Genomic DNA, 23,510 nt, shown 5'->3' with positions numbered 1-23,510 from the left:
GACCAGAAAGGCTTCACATTCTGCCAAGCAATATGATCCACATTTCTGGTGTACCAAGCACTCGGGATTATCAGTATTCAGATTTGCTAGGGAATTGTGCCTGGCCCTACATGTTTAGCCACTAAGAATGCTCTAATGATCTATTTCTCCTATGCTCTGTTTCATTGTCTGAGTATGTGGTCACTCAATATCCTTGAATCACTTCTCACATAGTTGAATTAAAGCTCTTAATAAAACCCTTATCAAATGTCTCTCTTTACTATAAGATGGTTATGTATATACTATAAGGTACTATAAGCTGGTTATGTAAATACTGTATACAGTATATACGGTATATAAAGTGTTCTTAACCCTTTTTATTGTACATACTGTATACAGTATACTGTAATGTTTTAGTTTTTTTAAGCCTTTTTTCACTCAGTTCAGCTGCTGCCGCTGTTACCTTGTGGCTCATTTTTTGCCGAAGCTCACTCACTAGGCTCTTGCCATTTTGAAGCCGGACTATCAGGAGTGCCGGACTATTGGATGCCGGACTATTGGAGTTTTACTGTATTAATATGTAATAGACACTGTTGTGTATGCTAGGGTGTGTCTAGACTACATGGCTCTGTAGATTATGCAGGACGACAAAGGGAAATGAAGCGGAGATTTAAATAATTGCCGCTTCATTTAAATCAAAATGGCCACCGCGCTGTGCCAATCAGCTGATTGTTGGCACAGCGTGGCAGTCTAGACGGGGATCTGCTGACCCCAGAACTCTTCGCTGGCAGATCCTTTATGCCTCATGAAATGAAGGGTTGCTGATGAAGGTTTCTGGAGTTGGCAGATACCCATCTAGACTGAAGTGCTGTGCCAACAATCAGCTGATTGGCGCTGTGCAGCATCCATTTTGATTTAAATGAAGTGGTGATTATTTAAATCTCCACTTCATTTCCTTTTTTCGAGTAAACTAATCTACACGGCTCCGTCGACAGAGCCATGTAGTTTAGACGTACCCCTAGTGTTTGAGATCTCCAAAAATACTGCTAATAGGAAAGGCAATTCAATGAAGCTTTAGGTTTTCCCCATAAGATAATTTACGAAGTATTTTATATTGACTTTATAGAATAATTGTCTTTAAGAAGACAGTGAATATTGTCTACTTTGTGATGCCTTCTCTTGTGCCAAAAAGCACACCTCATTTTACTTCCCTGATCTGTCTCTTTGAGACTTAGACTCTCTTTAACAAGATGGTCCCCGTGGAAATAATGGAGGCATTTTTAATTCTCTCAGGGCAATGCCTCTGCTATCGCTCCATTGCTCTGCTGACTCAGTGCCGCTGCAAATCACACACAGGATGCACTGCCTCCAAAAAAGGCTGACTTGGCAACACAGGAAAGCAGCCTGGGTGAGCAGCTTTAAGAAAGTGGATGGAAAAAAATCATTAGAAATTTATCGGGGGGGGGGGGGGGGGGAGGGAAGGTGGCAGTGGTGGTTTGGGAGGAGAGAATAATGCAAGATAATGAGAGGAGAAAAGGGGAGAGAAAAGAGGAAGAAGAAGTAGGACAAAGATGGGAAAGAGAAGGGAAGGAAAGAGAGGGGAGAGCAGAGGGACAAATACAGGGACCATTGTATCTTCCTCCATCACCATTAATACATCGTATAAGATCTCTCTCTCTCTCTCTCACTTACACATGAATCACTTTACCTATCCATGAAACTTGTCAGCCATCTGAAAGGGTATAATAGTAATCAATAGCTTGTTTTAGTGTAGAATGGGTATTCCAGTTAATTCTCTGAAAAGCAAGGAACTTAATTAAAAAAAAAACCTGATGGGCTCAATGCATAATTAATCTGAGGAGCTCAGTGCCACAAAATATTATTACAGATCACCAGTCCCTTCGTGCTAGCTGCCTTGGATTAAAAGCTGACACACAAAGAGATTGCTGTAGGAGACAACGGGTATGTCTAGACTGCATCCCTCTATCGACAGAGAGATGGAGATTAGGCAGGTTGACATTGCAAATGAGGCAGGGATTTAAATATGCCGTGCCTAATTTGCATAAAAAATGGCCACCGCATTTTGCCGACTCAGCACTTTGTCGGCAAAAAGTGGCAATCTAGAGGGGGATCTGTCAAGAAAGAAAGCCTTTTTCAACAGATCCCTTATGCCTCCTGCAAGGAGGTTTACAGGATCTGTCGAAAAAGTCTTTCTTTCTCAACAGATCCGTCTCTAGACTGGCAAAACGAGATACTTAAATCCATGCCTCATTTGCAATGTCGACCTGCCTAATCTGCAACCCTCTGCCGACAGAGGGATGCAGTCTAGACATACCCAACATGAATATCCATGGGGAATGGCCACAGTAGTGTAATCTCCTCATTGAGGAATATGGCGTCGAAGGGATGGTATAAAAAGAAGTGGGAAAATTGACATCTCTGAATTGCAGCCCCCATTTAATGGATTTATGGAGGAATAAGCTGCTTATGTTTCTGGATGGACATACATCCCTTCCCAAATGGTACGGAGTTGCAGGGGAGGGGCTGTTGTCAGTTTTTAGGCTGGAGGGAGGAAGTATGTTTCATAACTTTCACTAACCTCTGGCACATGGCAGAAATTGGCACATATTTGACCTCTCCTAATGCACCACTTGTCCTAGGAGTTCATGGAACTGTCAGAGTGACTGGCACATGAAGTATTATTTATCGGGCATGCTGCTGCAAATCTTGCTTTCACAGTCTCTAATGTCCTTTTAAAATCTGTTTGTGTTCCTGCAGGTCTCTCACGGATTCACACATCAATGCTGAGGAGCTCAAGCAGAGATAAAACTGCCAGCTCTGTCTGACTCAGTAGTCTCCCTTTCCTTATCTTTCTCTTTGGGAAGCTAGGAAGAGATGGGGTGAATACATGATTCCCTGGTGAATTTCCTTTAAACCCAGCACTATTCTTCCAAGAAAGCATGGATTTATTGGTTCAGTGAACAATTAAAACCTACACTCTGAACATTTCAGGAGCAGAAGTCAATGAGTTTAAAACAGACAGAGCTTCATGCTACATTGCACAATATAAATGAATTGCCATATGAAGCTATATGAAGGGTTAATCAGACTCAAACATTATCCAATTATTTGCATATATCAGTATGCACATACATACACAGGTATATACCCCCATGTGTGCATTTCTCTTCCTATTATCCTGCATGTGCACTAATACTTGAAACCTGCATGATCTTCAGTGCTTGAACACCAACCTGATGCAAGTTACACAACCATTTATACCCAGATACACTACAACTTATTTCATCACAACTTCTGAGAACCTCAGGTTCAAAACCAGAAGGATATGACTGATGTATTTTTGCCCTTAAATATCATTCAAATGCTATTTGACATACAATAGATCAATCATCAGCAGACACATCTACCAACTACCAAATATGCGTTTAGTGATGACGGATGAAAAATACCACTAAGCAATATCTGCAATAAAGTATGATCCTATAATTGTTGGACTCAATGATGGAGCATAGTTCAAGATTTCCAGAAGCAGAGCTCAAGTAATGTCACTTTCAGTTCAGGTTCTGATGCCAGCGTAGACATTGGAGAGTGAGGAGAAAAGAAGAGCTGGGACTCTAATGGAAAACTGTCCTCCATCAAGGTTCCATTTGTCAGTCTCTGAGTTGGAAGGCTTCCACTGCATATATACAGATGTAAGAGGATTCTTGTTTTGCCTAAGATTAAGGCTGGCATTCACCTCTAAACATCACTTTTGTGAAATTTTGCAATAATAAATACCCTATGATGCATAATCCATCCTACTAGTTCAACAGGGATTCAGAAACCTGTAAAGTAATAAAAGTTGCACTTGAAATTGGCAAACTTATATGGATAAGAGTTATTCAAAAGATTTGCTCAAACTTAAACCAGAATTGGAAATTTCCAGAAAGGTGAGCTATTTTTTCCCTTCCCATTATTATTGATATCTGCTTACTTAATGCACATCCTGGCCTGAATGAGGACTAAAAAAGGAAGTATGAAAACACAACAAAAGCAGATGTAGTATTATTTCCAGTCCTGAGGTCTCATGGATCCATAATTATAATTCCAATTTATTTTTCTTAAACTTCTTGTGTGGCCCTATGGACAAAACAACTTACAAATTTTAGTATCATCCCAATAACCAATTGAAAAAAATGGAGTAAGCTTTTCAGACAGACCTCAGGTATGAAGGCTTTATTCTTTTAAATTACATGTAAAATATAACGTAACTGTACACAGTAGTTTGGCAGGAAAGTACATTAACTCACATACTATTTCATATCTGTTTAAGCTGATCTAGTTAAACTATCTGGGGTCAGAAATGAAAGCAAGAAATAACATTTAGTTGATTGTGAATTTAAAATATTCTGGATGCTATATTTAAACAACTGTCACCATTATGGTTCACCAATAATTTCTCTTTCAATTACATAACTTAGGTGTCTGCAGTGTTACCAAATGTTAATTACAAATTCCAACAAGCAATCAAATCTGATTAAGTTGCATTTTTGGAAACTGATCAAATGGTTCACACTGAAAGAAGACAGCTTAAAATAGACTTTAAAAATGGTGTTAATTAACCATACTGCAAAGTTATACTATTTTGTCAGTGTTAGAATGGCAAGGATAAATTCTCCTTTCAGTATCACATTGATTCAAAGGGACTGCGCCAACAGATCCGAAAAGAAGACTATGGGGAATTCTGTAAGGACGTCTTTTATATTCAAAGAACATGAGTCAAAGGAATGTTCTTAGGACAAGAATCAAGCTTGGTTAAGGCCTGACCACTTTTTCTTACTGAATCCCTTAGTATCTGAGGACAAATAGCACACGTGCACTGGATAGTTTGGTTCTTTCAAAAGAAGGCCCTGAAGAAGGTAAAAAAGTTGCACAAGCAAGAATATTCCAACGGAAAAAGAGTGAAGAAAGTAGCTGAGGGAGGTTTTCTACCTGCAAAAGAAGAGATAAAAATGGGGAAAACAGAAGGGTGACGGGGAGGAAAGTCATGGAGGATGTACGTTGAGAAGCTGCTTTTCATAATTTAATATGGTAAATGTTTAATACCACCAAGAATACACCATTCCCTCTCATGTTCCTTTGGCTTCCCTTTCGTATGGGCACCAATCACCTCTCATCTTGTGTGAAGTAACTTCTTCCATGGCCTCTCTAACACCGACAATGCCCCAGGAAATCCATTCAGAATATTGATAAGTTTCCACTTCCTTCCAACCACATCACAACTGCTCTCATTGGCTGCCCATTTTTCACTACATCGCAGTCGAGAATCTTGGCTTTGCTTTCAAATCCTTTCATCATCCAGACCTTCCACATGCAGCAGCTTGTTGTACTTCTTTACTTCATCACTTTTCCCCCAACAGTAATGCCACTTAGACCAGGTCTCCCCAGTGATGCCAGAACTATTTGTAGAGGGGAGGTGCTGAGAGCCATGGAACCATGAAAACTCCGTATATGATAGAAACCACCTCAGGAAGGGAGTGTGTGGTGGCACCCCCTACTGCCAGCACTTATGTGTCTCCCACAAAGCTAACCCTGCTTTCTTCCATACTGTCCATTACACATGGAATGGCCATTCTGGAACTGATCCACAAAAAAACACAGGATGCTTTCCTGAAGTGACACCTATTGTCATCAGTATAGATGAGTAAATTAAAAGGCAGTTAGGGGCAATGAAGATTTATTTTTAAAAGTGTCAAATGAGTGTGAACCCTCAGTTGGTGCACAGCCAGCTAGCCCATGCAACTGTGGTATTATAACCATTACCCTGTACTTCTTTTCCATCATTCGTTTCACTCATTCATTGCAGTTTGTTCCAAAATAAATTGAAAACTCTTTGGGGGGGGGGGGGCAGTGGCATGTCTGTGTGATTGTACAATGGCTAGCAATGGAAGTGGTCTGATTCGGACTGAAGTTTGTAGGCAGACTTGCTATGCAAATAATACATCTATTTGACATGCTAAAGAAAATGTGATATGGCTTTGAGCACTTTGTACATGATAAAAATGGAGCATTTCAGGCAAAAAAAAAGGCAAATTAGTTTTATATTTGGTCCAAGTGCAGGTAAAATGTTTTCCTTTCCCGCCTTCTATGAAATAAAGAACTGTATTTTACCTCCCCAAATGCATGTCTGAAATGAGAGCAAGATGCAGTTTAACGTGATGAGCTGAGAGATGTTAAAATAATAATGAAAAGCACTGTTTGTATGAGTCATTCAAGCTAGGAGCCAGGCACTCAGGAAGCTGCAACACCCAACTCTTGTTTTGCACAGTAATACATTTTTCCACACATTATTTGTTAACAAGTTTGCTGTTAATGAGTCCCACAGTGGAACACTTCAGATGAAGAAAGTAGGGGGAAGGTGTGGGTGGCCAAGACAGAAGGAGCCTGCACATGCCTAATCAGAAAATGGAGTTATTCGTACATATGGCTTTCATGTGCAAGGACCAGGTCTGTCTTTTTAAAATATTCCCACAACACCCAAGGTACAAGCCCTAGTAGCAAAACAAAACAGTTTGATATTTCAGATTACTAATCAAATGCCTGAACCTGTGAGATGCTAAATATGTCCACAAGCATTTTCTTCAATGCAGCAGCTTGCATGAATAAGTCCCATTACTGTAAAAAAAAAGGGGGGGGGAGGAGGATTTTGCAGGATCAGTTGCTTAATGTAATTGATGTGCTGGAGGGATATTTTCGAAAGCTCACAGGGGTCCCTTATTAAAATATATCCATCAAATTGAAAGGAATATTGGGATGATGTCCTTGCTCTTGATGGAATCAAACCCCTTTGGATGCTGCTAAATCATCCCAACTAGAAAGGATTATCTCACCGACGTGTATAAAACTACACGCAAAGAGCATATTGTTTGCTTTTGAAATGGATTAATGCCACCAAATTGCTGAAGTCCCAGGGAATGGTAGTCATGAACCATACTACAAGGTTTTCAACCCTATACCCTCTCTAATGGCACAAGGCATGAACCGCTTAGGCTACGTCTAGACTGGCCCCTATTACGAAATAGCCATGCTAATTTCCAACTTTAGAATAGGGAAATCCGCGGGGGATTTAAATATCCCCCGCGGGATTTAAATAAACATGTCCGCCGCTTTTTTTCCGGCTTGGGGAAAAGCCGGAATAAAGCGTCTAGACTGGCGCGATCCTCCGGAATAAAGCCCTTTTCCGGAGGATCTCTTATTCCTACCTGAAAGTAGGAAAAGGGCTTTATTCCGGAGGATCACACCAGTCTAGACACTTTTTTCCGGCTTTTCCCCAAGCCGGAAAAAAAGCAGCGGACATGTTTATTTAAATCCCGCGGGGGATATTTAAATCCCCCGTGGATTTCCCTATTCCAAAGTTGGAAATTAGCATGGCTATTTCGTAATAGGGGCCAGGCTAGACGTAGCCATCGTGCTTAAATAAAAGGTGCAGTGTAAGTCAGTTACATCCTTCCTTGATCATTATTCTAAGAAGGTCTTCTTCCCTACATCCTGATGTCTGTCCCCCCAATATCACTCCTCTTCTGCAAACCTCTATCCCTCCAATCTCTCTCTCTCACTCCCATAGGTCCTCACATCCATCACACCAATTCTGCACCTCCCCCCCACTCTGGAACAATTAAAACAGGACATCAGAACTATCAAGACATCTGCATAAACAAACTCAAATGGCTATGTGTTATTTCTGTAACCCTTTCTGCCATTTCTTTCCCCATTATAGCTTACTCTATTAGCCACTTGTCTGCAGTGTGACTGTAAACTCGTCGGGGCAGATAATGTGTTCTCTTCTAGGACTGGAATCAAAATTAATACATACACAACAGAATGGTAGAGAAATGGCCTGGAAAAGCAGTCACATTAAAAATAACACCAAACAAGGTGTTAACCACTGAATTTCAGACTTCGAGGTTGGTTTGATGTGGGGGAGAAAATCTGAAGAACGTTTATTTTCCCTTTTTTAGTTGTTCTTTAATTAGAACTGTGTCCTCTATCTCTTCCCAGATAAACTCTCTACTTCCAGAAGAAGGTGTGGATGTACTTGTTCTTTTATTGGTTAGCTGTTTTGGTTATTTTTTGCCAGAGACAGAGTGGAGAACATGCGGTATGAGGGCAGAATTTACAGATTTTTTTTAATTGGGTACATTGAGTTGCCACATATCTTTACTACACATATAGGTTCCTTTTCAGAAATGGGATTCACAATCAATGTTAGACCCCTGAAGCATTGTAAGTGGTGGATAGAGAACAGACTGAAAATGTGGCATATAAAGTAATCTGCTTTATCTATGTGCCTTCTCTCTCCACAAACAACTCCTCGAGTGGAATGTTGCCATGGAGCAAGGCATAAATAATACGAAACTAAGATCATCTCCAAAAGTAGCCTCCTACTCCTAATGAAATGGATGCTACAAATACAAGATGCTTCTTACTTGCACTGAAGTGGTTCTCAATGCATTCACTCAGTCATAGTCCCACTCAAACGTTTTAGCCACCAAACCAATGAATCATCATTCAAGAACACAATGGACCATACCTGTTCTTCATGTAGGTTTATTCATTTAAGTGAGTTATACCAGGAATATAGTTGACCCAATGGATTATTGCTTTAAAACTTTGTTTTCTTAGGAACTATTGTTGAAACAGCATCTTTGCTGTTATGGATGCATTAGACACAGATTTGGTTTTCTCATTCTGTATAACTCCTGTTTTCCCTAGCATTTGCTGTGCTGTAACAGCTTTTCTAGAACAGGGGTTCGCCAACTGTAGCATGCATATCCCAGGGCATGTGAAACATTTCTGGGGAGCACAAGTAAGTAATGCTGCAATGGTGGATTTTATTTATTGTATTTTCATACTAGGTTTCTCAGATAATTTTGGTGGAAATTTGTTATATAAAATACAATAGTTAATTTACTTCAAGGTGTGCCAATGAGATGTTTACCTCCAATTACTGTACAACAAATTCAGCATAACCCCACACCGGTTCAGTCTGTGTTCAGAACTTTGGGGGCAGGGATGCATTCAATAGTATATGTCACACTGTGCCTGTACATAGCAGTGAAATATGGACAGACGGCATATGATCTGAAGAAGTGGGCATGCCCTACGAAAGAGCATCACCTCCTAGACAGATAAGGACAGGAAATGTGCAGAAGAACACAAAATATTACTGATGAAAAGGATTAGGGTACATGAGCAGCAGGTAGATCTGGAACAGAGTGAGCAATGAGGATAATTTGAGAGAGAACCTCTGTTCTAGAACACACTCAGGTTGTCTCTGGGTGAGGTATCTCTAAAGAACACAGTTCGGGGCAAGAAGTACTTGATTTTTTAAGCAATTTGTTGCTAACTCATTGCAACTTAAGAAAAATTAGCGACAATGATCAAAGGGCTTACGGAAACTCAAAATGGAAAGTACCTTCTAGGTCACTTTTCTAAATCTAGGCAGAACAAACTAAAGATTATTTGAAAACTGTTTGAGAATGGTGACCTTTGTGAATCATAGAATCATAGAACACTAGAACTGGAAGGGACCTCGAGAAGTCGTCTAGTCCAGTCCCCTGTCCTCATGGTAGGACCCAGGTAGACCATCCCCGATAGATGTTTATCTAACGTGCTCTTAAAGTGAAGTGATCTGATGTCACAATCTACTCCAAGTAAACGGGTCTGCACTCAACTGTTGGCAGCCTTGTTGATGGTCACCAAAGAGGTCAAGGATGGAATGCAAATGAAGACTGAAAGTTCTCCATTTTAATGGCTGTGTTTCTTTCCTGTTCTTGCTGGGCATTGGCAGGGCAGTGAGGGAAAACATAAGAAGTTATTTCCTGTGTGAAGTAGTTTTGTTAAAAAATAAGGGGGACATAAGTCTTCAGAGCTGTCATCCCAGGGCTTCTTTTCATGGGCTTTGAATTCAAGCTTTGAAAACTAAACAAACGATCTATGACTTGTAGCTTTAAATTACTTTTATCTGTCAATTATGCTAAAATATTTTGATCTTACAGCTTGTTTATAGCAAAAGAGCAAAAGAGTTATTTGCTCATACATTTTTAAGCATTCCACCAGGATTCACACTTTTTTTGCTATCATCATCTTTGGGCACACTTTTTTATATATCTTGATATTATTTTTGGTGTGTAAGTGCCAAGGGACAATCTGTTCAAGCACTATTTAACTGTGAACCTGGATTTACATAGTGACTCTAACATATATCATTTATTAACAAGTAGAAACATAAAACAACCAGAATGCTACTCTTGCTGTTTTCCGAGGGAATGGCTGATATTCTGAACACCAGTCCTTTACTAGTATGATGCTAATTCAGGCATGTATGTTTCAATTTTCCTTGGAAGCTGGAAGAACATAAGGATCTCTCTCTCTCTCTCTCTCTCTCTGTCTCTCTGCTACCAATGTCTTTGGTTAAATATACATCTAGTTTAGATTTCAGAATACCAAGGACTGTAAGTTAATCAAATAGCCATTAATTATTTAAAATGTGCCTCTTGATGTTTAACACTATACAAATGAATGATACAGGTTAAGTTATTCTATTTAAGATTTTAACAAAGGGGTATTTTAGCAACCAGTTAATAGCCAGTGTTTAACAAATACATTTGGCAGCAAAATGGTGTTTAATTATACATGAACTGTATTATTAAAATGAAACTTAAATCCTTGTTTAAAAAAAAGGTCTGATCTCACTTACATTGGATTTGCTCCATTAATTTCATTGGTATTATTACAGCTTAATGAATTTAAATTGTGACCAATTTTTAAATTTCCTTAAAACAATATCATTTAAACATATTTTAATCATAACAAACAGCAAAACACATTGTTCATATTGTACACTGGTTCCACAGAATTCAAAGCCAGACCACAATTCAATTTTTATTGGTTTCCTTTATTCTCTCTCCTCTCTTCATTTAAATGGATACCTCACCATTTTGAACATAAAAGTTCATCAAATGACTTCAGAGACAATGTCATTTTACTATTTGCCCTTGGAGCTCAGGTCTCATCTGAGCAGAGGACAGGAAAGCTTATTGATTAGATAAGTACAGGCCTTATAAGCAGTTCACTCCCTTCCCAACTGCTCTGGGGCAAGAGAGTGCTGATGATGTTGCCATCATCATGCCAAGGAACTTTTGAATGTCTCTGTGAGGTTCGGTGAGTGGAAGCAGCAGGAGTTAAAGCACAGGGCTGGCTTATCTCCATCATACTATGACCTCTTTGTGGTGAAAGCGAGAAGGATATTTTGGTGGTTACGGACTGGACTGGGATTCAGGAGACCAAAGACTAATTCCCAACTCTGTGTGACATTGGGAAAATCACATGACTGGCGTGCACCTTGTTATCCCCATTTCACAGATGGGAAACCAATGATTCCTTTCTCCAAGCCGTTGTCTGTTTTGTCAGAGTCGTCTGGGGCAGAGTTGATTTCTTATGCGCAGTGGAGAATTGGGATGTCTAGGCACTACAAATAAAAAAAAAATCTAACATGGAAGCCAGGGAGGGAATTACTACACCACTGAAATGCAGTTACTGAGTAGCCTTTGCTAATGAGTAACCTAAGGAAGATGCAGTTGGTGGACTCATTTCTCCTAGTGGAGTCAGGCTCCTCAGGCAAAGAAGGAGACTGCTACACAGACACCTGGAAGCAAGAAGTCTCCTGCCTCCACCTACCTGAGATCAATCCACCAACTCAAAATTCTCAGAGCTCTGCAAGAGCTTTCTTACCTTCTGGCCCCTCCTTTAGATTGCCTTGCAGTAGGGAAGGTTCACTTCCCACAGGTTTTAAAAAAGCCCCAACACTCTATCTGATAAATAGGAAATTGTAACTGTGTCACGCCAAGGCCGGATAATCCAAACCGATAGGTCAAAACCATTTTTGGATAGTGAAGGCTGTTTTATTTAATAACATGAAGGTGTTTGCAATAAAAATTAACAAAACCTTCCCCCTCTCCATGGAAACCTTGGGAAATCCATTACTGAATTACTCCATTGTCACAGAATATGCCCATTTTTTCACATCCTATATATTAATGTTTTGTGAATTATTTCAAAACTCAGGTTGCCGATGAATAGCATGGCAAAATGTGCAAAGCAGCATTATATGTGAGAGTTATGATGTAAACAAGACTAATGGGCCATGATAAGTAACTGTTCTTTACCTCTACTTTCTTGTAAAAGAAATCTACACGTTAGCAAAGAAACAGCATGAAGCTCTCTTCCACGCAGACTGCCTGTCATATTACTCCCAGCAGGACACGTTTCTCAAAGGGGGGATGGACTATAAAAAAGAAGGGGCCTTACACCCTAAGACACATCTTTTTTTCATCTTCCCCATCACAGTCACTGCACCATAAGCAACAACAACAAAAAAGCATTTCTTGGACTCTAGGGCTATGTCTACGCTAGGAAATTATTTAAAAATGATAAAATTTGACTTAACTCCCAATTTAACAAATTCCAACTAGCCTGTCCACATTATGGGGAATCCTCGAAATTAGTCCGAGGCAGGCTCCATTAATGTGGACACGCTACCTCAGACTTAGAGCCCCCAGAAGTACTGGGGAGTAATTAGTTCTAATTACTGGGGAGGAGCTATTTCAAAATAGTAGCACTTGAGCATCCACACTGCCGCTATTTCGAAATAACTATTTCAGAATTAGCATTTCTCCTGATGAAAAGCAGGAATGCAGATTTCAAATCTCACAGCCCGTTATTTCTAAATAACGGGTTTGGTAGTGTGGACACTGCTTATAAATTTGATGGCGGGGGGAGTGGTATTTCAAAATAAAGTCCTAGTATAGGCCATTGCATGTAGAATAGTGATAGAGATGTAGCCGTGTTAGTCTGGTGTAGCTGAAACAAAATACAGGACTATGTAGCACTTTAAAGACTAACAAGATGGTTTATTAGATGATGCTCGGGGGTCATGACGCCCGAGCATCATCTAATAAACCATCTTGTTAGTCTTTAAAATGCTACATAGTCCTGTATTTTGTTTTAGTATAGGCCAGGCTGGGAGAAGAGATCCTGACCTAAAACACTGGTCAGGGAGAATGCAAAAAGATTCTTTGAGAAATTTTGCTTGGATCTGAGATAGTCTAAGTTAGGTATTAATAAATGTCTTATGTTTCTGTATTTTTTTTATAACCGTTTCATATTTTTATGCCTCATCAATAGTACTCACAATCTCTCTTTGTAGTTAGTAAACTTTCTTTATTGTTTTATCTAGTCCATTGGGTTTAAACTGACGTATCTGGGAAGCTCACTTTGGGGCAGCAAGTCATGAGCATATTATTCCTTTTAAATAAATAATGGACTTAATAGAACTTGTATTGTCCAGGAGAAGGCTGGGCCATATACAAAATACATTTTGGGGAGAAAAATCTAAGCATGGGGGTGAAAACCACAATATCACCCATGTATGGCTGGTAAGCTGCAGGCATGGTTTGCACGCTGGAACGCTGTTTGTAAGTAGCCTAGGTGCAAGCTGCTTAAACCATAGCGTTGTAAGGCCCCCAGGGTTGCAAGTCAGGGGAGAGACAGCAGCTCATTAGCCTGGATTGTAGCCTGGTATGTAAAATCCATACACGTATCATCCAAGACAAAATTAGCCCTCTCAATCAGTGCCAAATTAGAAGTTTATAAACAAGACCCTTCTTGTTTTTAGTTTTATTATAGTTTTAAAATTTCCTAGGAATTTATCTGTAGCAAAAATTAACATCACAGCTTTCTGGAAGAATACTGAGGTAATTAGGGGGATGAAGGAATTTAAAGAAAACCAAGTAAGAATGCTGAAAGTAAAGGTAGTCTAGAACTGTGGTTTATTTAATAAACTGTACACTAACAATACCTACAAATGTGTGTGTATGTGTGTTTCACTACAGACAGCCTTACATGCACCCTTTAACTAACCTTATTAATATATTATAATATAACCTTATATAATATATTATATATATCATAACCTTATTAATATTAAGATCTACCTACTGTATTTTCTTAATGTAATCAGTAGTTTTATGTACTTGAGTAGTCCACAATTCAGATGAAAAATCCATGAAAGCTGAATAACAGCTTTTGTAAAACTAGGGAAATTTCCAGTAAAAAAATAAAATAAAATAAAATAAAAACTGAAGAGCCTTACTTACAGCTTATGCCCGTGTTTTCCTTTTCAATCACCTAGGAGGCAATCCTCCTGAGATTTCAGGTCACATAATTTCCTTCTTTAGCTGGCCAATTTGCCAATTAGCAACATACCAAATATTTAGAACATAAAACAACCCTGACAGGTCTTGCTTTCTTAATATTATTGTTATAATTTATGTACTTCTGCAAAGGTATTTGTCCTTGTGGAGTTTGTTTGGGGATTGCAAATGAACCTAAAATTATTATGAAGGAGGTGTGCAAAACTGTCTAAGGGATTTAAATGTATGGGAACACAGTGTCCAAATCCTATGAGGCCTTGAAAAATCTCAGCCTGCACATATGTACTGCTTTGCTCAGCATCCTTTCATTTCTTGAGCAGTGTCAAGGCAGAGGAAAATGCACAAGCCTCAGTTAAGCAAAGGAAACCCAATATTTGAACTAACTTCTCTCTTCTATTACACCAATTCACCACTGAAATCAGTAAGGATATGTCTACACTGCAGAATTTTTTTGGAAAATGGCCGTTTTTCCGAAAAAACTTCACTTACGTCCACACTGCAATCTTGTTCTTCAAAAAAAAATCGAAAGTACGACATCGGTAAACATCTTTCTATGAGCAAGAAGCCTTTTTCTGAAAGAGCTTTTTCGGAAAAAGGCATGTGTGGACGGGGAAGAGGGAGTTCTTTCGCAAGAGCAGGAAAGAGGAAAAAGCACAGGTGCCTTGGTTGCCACTCCGTCCATAGAAATCACAGCTTAAATGCGAGATAGAATCCATTCAGTGTGGATGCTATCTTTCAAAAAAGCAGATTGCTTTTTCGATGCGCTTTTGCTGTATAGACACTCTCTTTCGGAATAAGTTTTTTCAGACAATTTCTTCCAGAAAAGCTTCTTCCAAAAGAAGCTTGCAGTTTAGACACAGCCTAAATGTGCACCAATGTAACAAAGAGGAGAATCAATTCTTTTGTGGAAGCTAGTTAGATGAAAATAAGGAAGCTAAAAGTAAAAGTATTTAAGAGGAGAAGAAAGTAATGGAGAAGCAGTTCAAAATAGCACCCTTCAAATTCCCGGACCACTTCACTATGTCTAGACTACAAGCATCTTTCGAAAGAGGCTTTTTAGAAAGAATCTTTCGAAAAAGCTTCTTTCGAAAGACAGCGTCTAGGCTACAAGCAGATTTTTCGAAAAAGTGAGCCGCTTTTTTGAAAGAGCGTCTTGACGCTCTCTTTTGAAAAAGCACAGTTTGCATTCAATCGTGCCTTTTTTCAAAACAGTACTTTCGAAAAAAGGCGTTATTTCTCATAAAATGAGGTTTACAATGATAGAAAAAATGGCCGCATTCTTTCGATTTACTTTCAAAAGAACATGGCTGCAGTCTAGACGCAGGTGAAGTTTTTTTTGAAAAATTGCTACTTTTTCCGAAAAAATCCTGTAGTCTAGACACACCGCTAGTGAGGAGAAGGAAACATTCCCAATTAGAAGGCTTATGTGATCCAATTTCCTTTCTAGATTTACTTCGAATGAAAATGATCAAACATATTTTGCATTTAACTTCTTCTATGTGGAGAACAGAGAAGTTGGTACCAACTTGTAAGGAGTTATACAATAATCTATGCTCAACCCTCCATTCCTTAGGCAGACAAAACTCCCTTTGAGTTCAATGGGCCTTCAGCGGAAGCCATTAGGATATGTCCAAGTGGAGTCCTGATTTTGTTGTTGTTGTTACTTCCATTCTCTTTACTGTTGTACTTATTTGTGTAATGAGCAGAGAACTAGGATCTCTCTATGTCCATGCAACCCATTAGTATTAAGCCACAGGGCTGACAAAAACTTCTGGTAAATGTTATAGGCATGTATACACATCTGGACTTTCAGTTCTTATAAGCCATAGCTGGTACTGCTTCCTGCCAGCACAATAGTTAAAATCTTTGTTTTAAAAGTACCAATGCCTTCACCATTCCTAAATTTGGGACTTAAGAGAATTATTTTGCCTTTTTATCTTCCCAATAGCATATTTGCCACTAACACATTTCCACCAAAATGATGGCTGTGGACAAATTTAAAAATGTATTATTTTTACAACCCAAAAGGCCTTCCCATAGTGAAATGACAGTTTTTCGCACGCAGAAGTGAACACTGCTTTTTGTTTCCAAGAACAAAATATGTTTCTTTCCACAAAACTGGGAGCAGGGAGGAGGTGAATAATTCTTTGGACCAGACCACCAATGACAATTTGCTTCCCTCACATGCATATGCTCACAATTCAGTTGTAACCTTAAAACAAGAAATTAGACGTGAGGGCGGTGATGAGATTGCTGAGGCACCTATTAAATAAAAAGTGTATACTCTAACAGCTTGACGGCAAGAGGGAATGAATCACTTCAACACAGAATGGATCTATTTGAAAATCAGAACACTATTTGAAAATCAGAAGCCTGCTCTTACCTCCTCACTCCTCTCTGGATTACATTAGGCGTAGTCGCCTAATGGGAGTAGCATATATGCTGACACACCACAGAGGTTTGTGCTTTTATCTGCTCATCTAGCTAGTCTAAAACACTTCCTTTGACAATCTGCATCTCTGTCAGGCTCAGCTGCTGCTGTCTATTAATATTTTAATTCTCATCAAAAATACAACACCACTACATTGCACGTATAGCTTTTCCAGCTTGCTGGAGGCATACACACAAGCATCCCAGGCCTGTCCAAGACCAATACATTTCAAGAAACTATTCTGAGACCAATTCAGCTGGACTCATTTACTGCATGTGTTCTGTGTGGAGATGTCGTTTATAGTTTAAGCCACATAGAATAATTACTCTTTTCCATGTTGTGTAATGACACTACTTTGGTGCATCATAACACCTCCTTTTCACCCCTCAACACTTTACAGCTCTATAGTAGTGTGTCCATTTTACTTACATGGTCAAATGCTATTTTTTCCCCTACAATAGCTCTACCTCATTCAGAACTCAGGACAGACCTGCACTGGGATGAATCTCAGTTGTGTAGAGAAGGAGACTCCTGTCTATTTCTCCCACAAGCATGACGACTTCTGCTCCGTCCTCTACAACCTGTCCTTGTCCCAGTCCCATCTTCTCTAGTCCCAATCTCCTTGCCCAGCAAGTCCTAGTCTCATCTCTCCAGTCACCCTGTCCCATCCCACTGGTTTTTGCTGCTCCCAGTTTCCTTGCTATACTATTCCCAGTTCCCTGTCCCTGGTGGGCAGAAGCAAGAATGTAAGTGGGGGGGGGGGGGGGGGGGCAAGCCTGGGGGTGGCATGAGACCTTTAAATTGTGCTCCCCCTCTTAGTATGCACCAGTTATCTCTGACAAAAGCCCCAGTCCCACCACCCTGTCACAGGGCAAAAGCCCCGACCTTCCTCCCTGCCTGGTGGGTGGGAAGAGGTTCCTGAGGGCTCCATCAGCTGCACTTTAATTGTAAAAGATCCACATGCAGTTTACAAGCTCCTCACACACACACACACACACACACTGCATATCACTTCAACATTATTTTCTAGCACCCAAATATTATTTTTCTATCTGTAATATTACCGATGACTAAAGAGTCATTACACATGAACTAAAAGATATGAATGATAGCATGGTGCTCTAAAAGCTATGCTATAGCCTGTGTATAGAGATATATTTATAATGGGGTTCCACAGAGCTGGAAGCTAGCCTACTTGCTTTATGCAAAAAACAAAGTTTGCTAGCTATCAATACTAACATGCACATCCTGTGTTATCTGGAAGGGATCATTTGCATCCTCTGGGTCTAATAAAATAATTTTCAAGTTCTGGAATTCGGCTCTGAGTGACATCATGACTTCAGCAGTTGACAAATGTCATTAATGGCCACATTTTGGGGTGTAATCCAGACCGGTGAGGGAGTGAGCCACCCAGTACCCATACATGATTTAACAGTCTCTGCTGCTATGGGTCCCTCTTGTGGATGGGCCAGGCCAGCATACAATTAGTCTCCTTTTCTATCACACAGCTACTAAGGGGGGATATAATAGAGGTCTATAAAATCAAGACTGGTGTGGAAAAAGTGAATAAGGAAAAGTTATTTACTTATTCCCACAATATAAGAACTAGGGCTCACCAAATGAAATTAATAGGCAGCAGGTTTAAAACAAACAAAAGGAAGTTTTTCTTTACTCAGCACACAGTCAACCTGTAGAACTCCTTGCCAGAGGATGTGGTGAAGGCTAGAACTTTAACAGGGTTCATAAAAGAGCTAGGTAGATTAATGGAGGTTAGGTCCATTAATGGCTAATAGCCAGGGTCGGTAGGAATGGTGTCCCTAGCCTCTGTTTCCCTGGAAGTGGGAGACAGGGGAGGGTTCATGTGAGGATTACGTATTATGATCTTTCCCTCTGGGGCATCTGGCATTGGCCACTGTCGGCAGACAGGATACCAGGCTAGATGGACCTTTGATCTGACCCAGTATGGCCGTTCTTATGTTCTTCTTAAACTACCTTAGCATCAGCAGCTCTGTCTCTAGCAGCCCACGTGCTATACCACAGCCATTCTTGTCTGTGGCAGCTTCTTGGTTATACTTCACAAAATGACCCCAGAACATGCCCTCTGCTGGTACTGATTTTTTTTAAAACCACATGTTCTGTAATGAGCAGCCATTTCCTGGACCATTCAGAGGAATTATAAGGTTTTTTATTTATTCCTCCAAAGAGATTTCTTCCTTTAATCATTAATGTGCAGTGAATCACTTTAACAGGATAACTGGAGTTATCGGTCAGTTCAGTACAAACACAGCACTGGGCTGGTGTAGATTACATGTAAATCAATGTTAATAACACAAGGAGATAGGATTTTAAGTGAGTCCAGGTATGAAGGATTGAGTTAGAAATGGTTACAAGCAAATATAAGCAAAAAATGCTTTCCAGAGGCTAGGATTTAATTAAATTACAGTTGTGGTGCAAGGTTAGATGTTTAGCAAGATGGCTAGTCAACTGCTCTATTCAAAATCTCCCCAAAAGTGTCAAGTGCTCAGCCCCTGTCATATGGTTCACACAATGTTGGTGGTGCTTTTGCTTTTAGCTCTGGTCAGATGTTGTGCCCGCCTCTAGCAATTTCTCTCCCATTATTGTCTCACCTTGAGGACAACTGTTGGTCCAGGAATCCCAAACCTCACCCTTTCTAGGAGTATGGAGCCACCCCCTCCTCTTGCCCAGGTGCCTACGCAAGTGGTCAGCTCCTCTGGGTCTAGCCCTTTGTTACTTAACAACTTCAAATATTTACTTAAATCTATTAAGTCTCTTACATTAGCAATTCCAATTCCACAGATTGTTCCTAATGCATGTCAAACTAGGGCAAACCCAATAATTCCAATATATCATCATGAAAAATATATATAATTTTTCATTGCTGAGGAAGGGGGAAGATACTGTCAGAGACACTGTTATCCCTTCTTTGATGGGGTGGGAAATTTGAGGTGGAATGAAGAAGGGGACCCTCCCCTCCCTTCAAAATAGTAGCCATGGTGTTCCACTCCTGGGAAAGAGAGGTTGATTGACCTTTACGTAGAAAGAGGCGGGTGGGGAAGCCCCATTTTTTCTTCTACCCTGATACTATTGTTACAACCCTAAAACTCCACAGCCAGAGGCTACTTCTACTTCGTATTTCTCTGAATGGGGAGTCCTCATTTCAACAACAATACAGTGGGAGAATCAGTTCTGAGGGAGCGTCGCCACCCAAGCCAGGGAATAGGAGAGAAAAGGGAATTAAAAAGCTAGCTACGTATGGAGCACAACATTAAAAAGACGGCCTCAGGTCACTGGCCCCTTACTTACACGTAGAGCCGGATGAAATATTTTCTGCAAATAATTTGTCTTCATGATGAATGACTATGATGAAGACAACTTGGGCTACAGCCTGATGACACTCATCTAGGATGTGGGAGACCCAAGTTTTAAGTCCCTCCCACAATGACATTTATTTATACAAAGGGTAACAGCCTCTATATGGAAGTGTGAGAAAACCCCACACTAATACCCCCAGAGCCCAGTGGCTCTGCAGTGAGACACATCCAAATTCAACTGTGAAAGGCAAACACTAACCTTAGGGTCACCCACATCCCAGGAGAGTGCCCTTGCCACTGGGCTAACGCTCATAAGGGAAGTTCTGTTGCCATAACCGTCTCTTGCTCCTCCTCCTTCAGCCGTTTGATGAACTTACTTCTCCTTTCCTTTGATTCTGTCAAAAACAAACAAACAATAAAATCTGTGTGTCCAGTAAGGTTAAAGTCCATACAACATACCCCATTGCCAGCTCTGGCCACACATCTATCCTAGCGACACCATCACAGGACCTTATCACATCAGCTGTGCCACTAAAGCCTCATTCATGTGCACATCTATAAATGTGATGTATGCCATCATGTGCCAGCAGTGCCCGCCGCCATGTACATGGGACCAGACTCTCTCTCTCCAAAAGAATCAAGGACACAAAGCAGACATTAAGGGTACGTCTAAACTACATGCCTCCGTCGACGGAGGCATGTAGATTAGCCAGATCGGCAGAGGGAAATGAAGCCGCGATTAAAATAATCGCGGCTTCATTTAAATTTAAATGGCTGCCCCGCTCTGTCGATCAGCTGTTTGTCGGCAGATCGGGGCAGTCTGGACGCGCCGCGCCGACAAAGAAGCCTTTCTTGATCGGCACAGGTATGCCTCGTGAAACCAGGTTTACCTGTGCCGATCAAGAAAGGCTTCTTTGTCGGGTCGGCGCGGCGCGTCCAGACTGCCCCGATCTGCCAACAAACAGCTGATCGGCAGAGCGGGGCAGCCATTTAAATTTAAATGAAGCCGCGATTATTTTAATCGCGGCTTCATTTCCCTCTGCCGATCTGGCTAATCTACATGCCTCCGTCGACGGAGGCATGTAGTCTAGACACACCGTAAGAATGATAACATTCACGCAGTGGGGGGAGCACTTTAAACTCCCTGGACATGCAGATTCTGTCCTATCAGTTGCCATCCATAAGCAAAAAAAGGTTCAAAACCAGACTGCAAAGTGCAACTGCAGAGCTGGAATTCATATGCAAATTTGACACCCTCAGGAGAGAGCTGAACAGAGACATGGAATGACTCTCTCATTACAATAAGCCATTTCCCCTCTATGTGCTCTCACCTACTCATCAGTGTTGGAGATGAGCGAGGTCCTCCCGGATTTAATGAGCACTCCCCTCTCTGTACCCCTGCCTTTCTTTCTCTTTAAGCATCTGGGAAAGGAAGTTCTCTTTTACAAAAGCTTATGCCCTAATGAATGCATTAGTCTTTAAGCTGCCATGTAACTGCTTGTTGTTTTTGATGACACAGATTAACATGACTACCTCTCTGAAGGGATGTAAAATCCTGTTTAATCAGTTAACCGGTTAACCACTTAAACAGCGCTGGTGAGGGGATGTTCCAGCCCAGAGTGGCAGCCCTGTCTGCCATGGCCCAATGTGCTGCTCCAGCTAAGTTGGGCCCGCGGTGCACCACTCTGGCCAGGCTGTAGCAGTCCCCTGCCTGCAGTGGACAGAGGACTGCTCTGGCATGGGCCACCGGTAAACCGTAACTGGTAAGGGTGATGCTTACCGCATAACCATTCACCTTCCTACTCTGAAACCTGTCAAACAAAATTATTTTCAGTTCGACCCCAAAGATTTTGAGCTTATTTTTCACAATTTCCAGTGACTAAGGAAAAAATCCATCTTTTTTTGTCCAGGTTTCCCACGAGGTAACTTTTCCGCTGACTTGTCCTCATTCTGATTCATGAAAGAGTCCCATCTAGTTGATGCCAACTGCCTGGGACGAGCTTACACAATGGAATACTTGTGAAAAACAACCACTGACAATAATTGGAATGGTAGGATGGGAAGCATTATTTCTCTGTGCCGGTTAATAAACCTGAATCCTTGCAGCTGACCTCCAACAAGGTGCCAGAGAACTGTACTAGTTAGACTACTGAGGTAATGTGCATACACCTGCTGTCAGTTTAAAGCTAATAGCCATGTCTCCAGCCATTTTAACAGCAGAATTGATTTCTTCCTCAGTAACATCTGAAAACAGCCAACACTCTGAACACTGGAATATGTTCAGCAAAACAAAACAGTTAAGAGTCTCATAAGAAGTTGTCGTTATCAGGCTAATAATGCTGCCGCTTTCCTTACTCTGGGGGCAGTATTAGAGCTGTCCAGGCATTAATCCATATGGCACAATACTACATGGTATTACTGGTCTTCTTGAAAGAGATCGGTGTCTGTTTGAGAAGAACTGCAACTAGATAGCATCCTTCTGTTGGAGTACGCAAATCGCATAGCTTAAACTGAGTCTAAGTCAAAAAAGCGTATTTTGAAATTTGGTGCTCTATAGACAGTGCTAAATTTCAAAATAAGGCACTATTGCAACAAATCCCTTAACCCTTGTGGAACGAGGGTACAGGGATGATAGAATAGTGCATCTGTTATTTTGGGAAATAGTGGGCGCTCTTAAAGATGAGGTATTGCTATTTCAAGATACTTCTGGTATCCTAAAATAGCAACGTAGTCTTGACGTACCCTATATTTTTGTCACCCAGATGCATGAGAAATGTCATGTGTGATGAACTGAACAATCTGGATTGAGAGCTGACAATGTTGTCTTCTAGGTGGCATTGTCATACCACATTGTAGCTAATTAAGAATTAGTTACTACAGGGTTACTATAAAGAAATGGGCATCAGGTAGCAAAACTATCTTCCTCCATTGCAGTACCTCTCTCGCACCTATCCCTACTGTATCCTGCACTCTTTCTATTTTGGGTATGGGAGGAGAAGACATAGATTTGGTGTAGTTTTAGTGTCCACCACGGAGTGGAATCGACGGCAGTGGTAAACTTACTGGCATTTGAATCCAGGCATTCTAGAGTGAACTCATTGGACTTATTTGGTGGCGATGTGTGAAATGAGTTTAGCTTAGTGATCTCATTCCAGTCCCCAGTGGGCAGGTGTTCATAACACAGAAGTCACTGCTACTGTCACCAATGCCTCTCACTGGTTCCCTTTTTGGCACTGTCTAAAATAAGATCAAATACCAAATGAGCAGAGGTGACGAGCTACTTTTTCACATGAGTCTTTGGGCATTTAGGTAGGGTACACTAGAGAAGCAATGTAGTGGTACCTGTTCTGTGGATTGACAGAAGAATTCTTCCTCCAAGACTGGTAATAAACACTCTATTGTCTTTGATGCAAAAATAAGAGGCTCATTAGAATACAGGACCACTCCAACATGCTGTAACATTTTAGATGATTTATAGTTTTCATTAATGATCAT

At 40.6% G+C, this 23,510-nt stretch overlaps 1 long non-coding RNA gene across 1 annotated transcript in view; it reads right to left on the bottom strand.

Moving 5' to 3' along the window:
* LOC142830374 (uncharacterized) overlaps positions 1-23,510 on the bottom strand; it is a 69,109-nt gene that overhangs the window by 28,700 nt on the left and 16,899 nt on the right. The window contains exon 2 of the long non-coding RNA XR_012905561.2: positions 20,275-20,410. This is a non-coding gene — a long non-coding RNA (uncharacterized LOC142830374). The remainder of the gene's footprint in view (positions 1-20,274; positions 20,411-23,510) is intronic.

The sequence above is a fragment of the Pelodiscus sinensis genome, chromosome 8 (genome assembly GCF_052426305.1).
Source record: "Pelodiscus sinensis isolate ZL-2025 chromosome 8, ASM5242630v1, whole genome shotgun sequence".
NCBI classification, from domain to species: domain Eukaryota; kingdom Metazoa; phylum Chordata; order Testudines; family Trionychidae; genus Pelodiscus; species Pelodiscus sinensis.
This window is presented reverse-complemented; position numbering and strand designations above follow the sequence as displayed.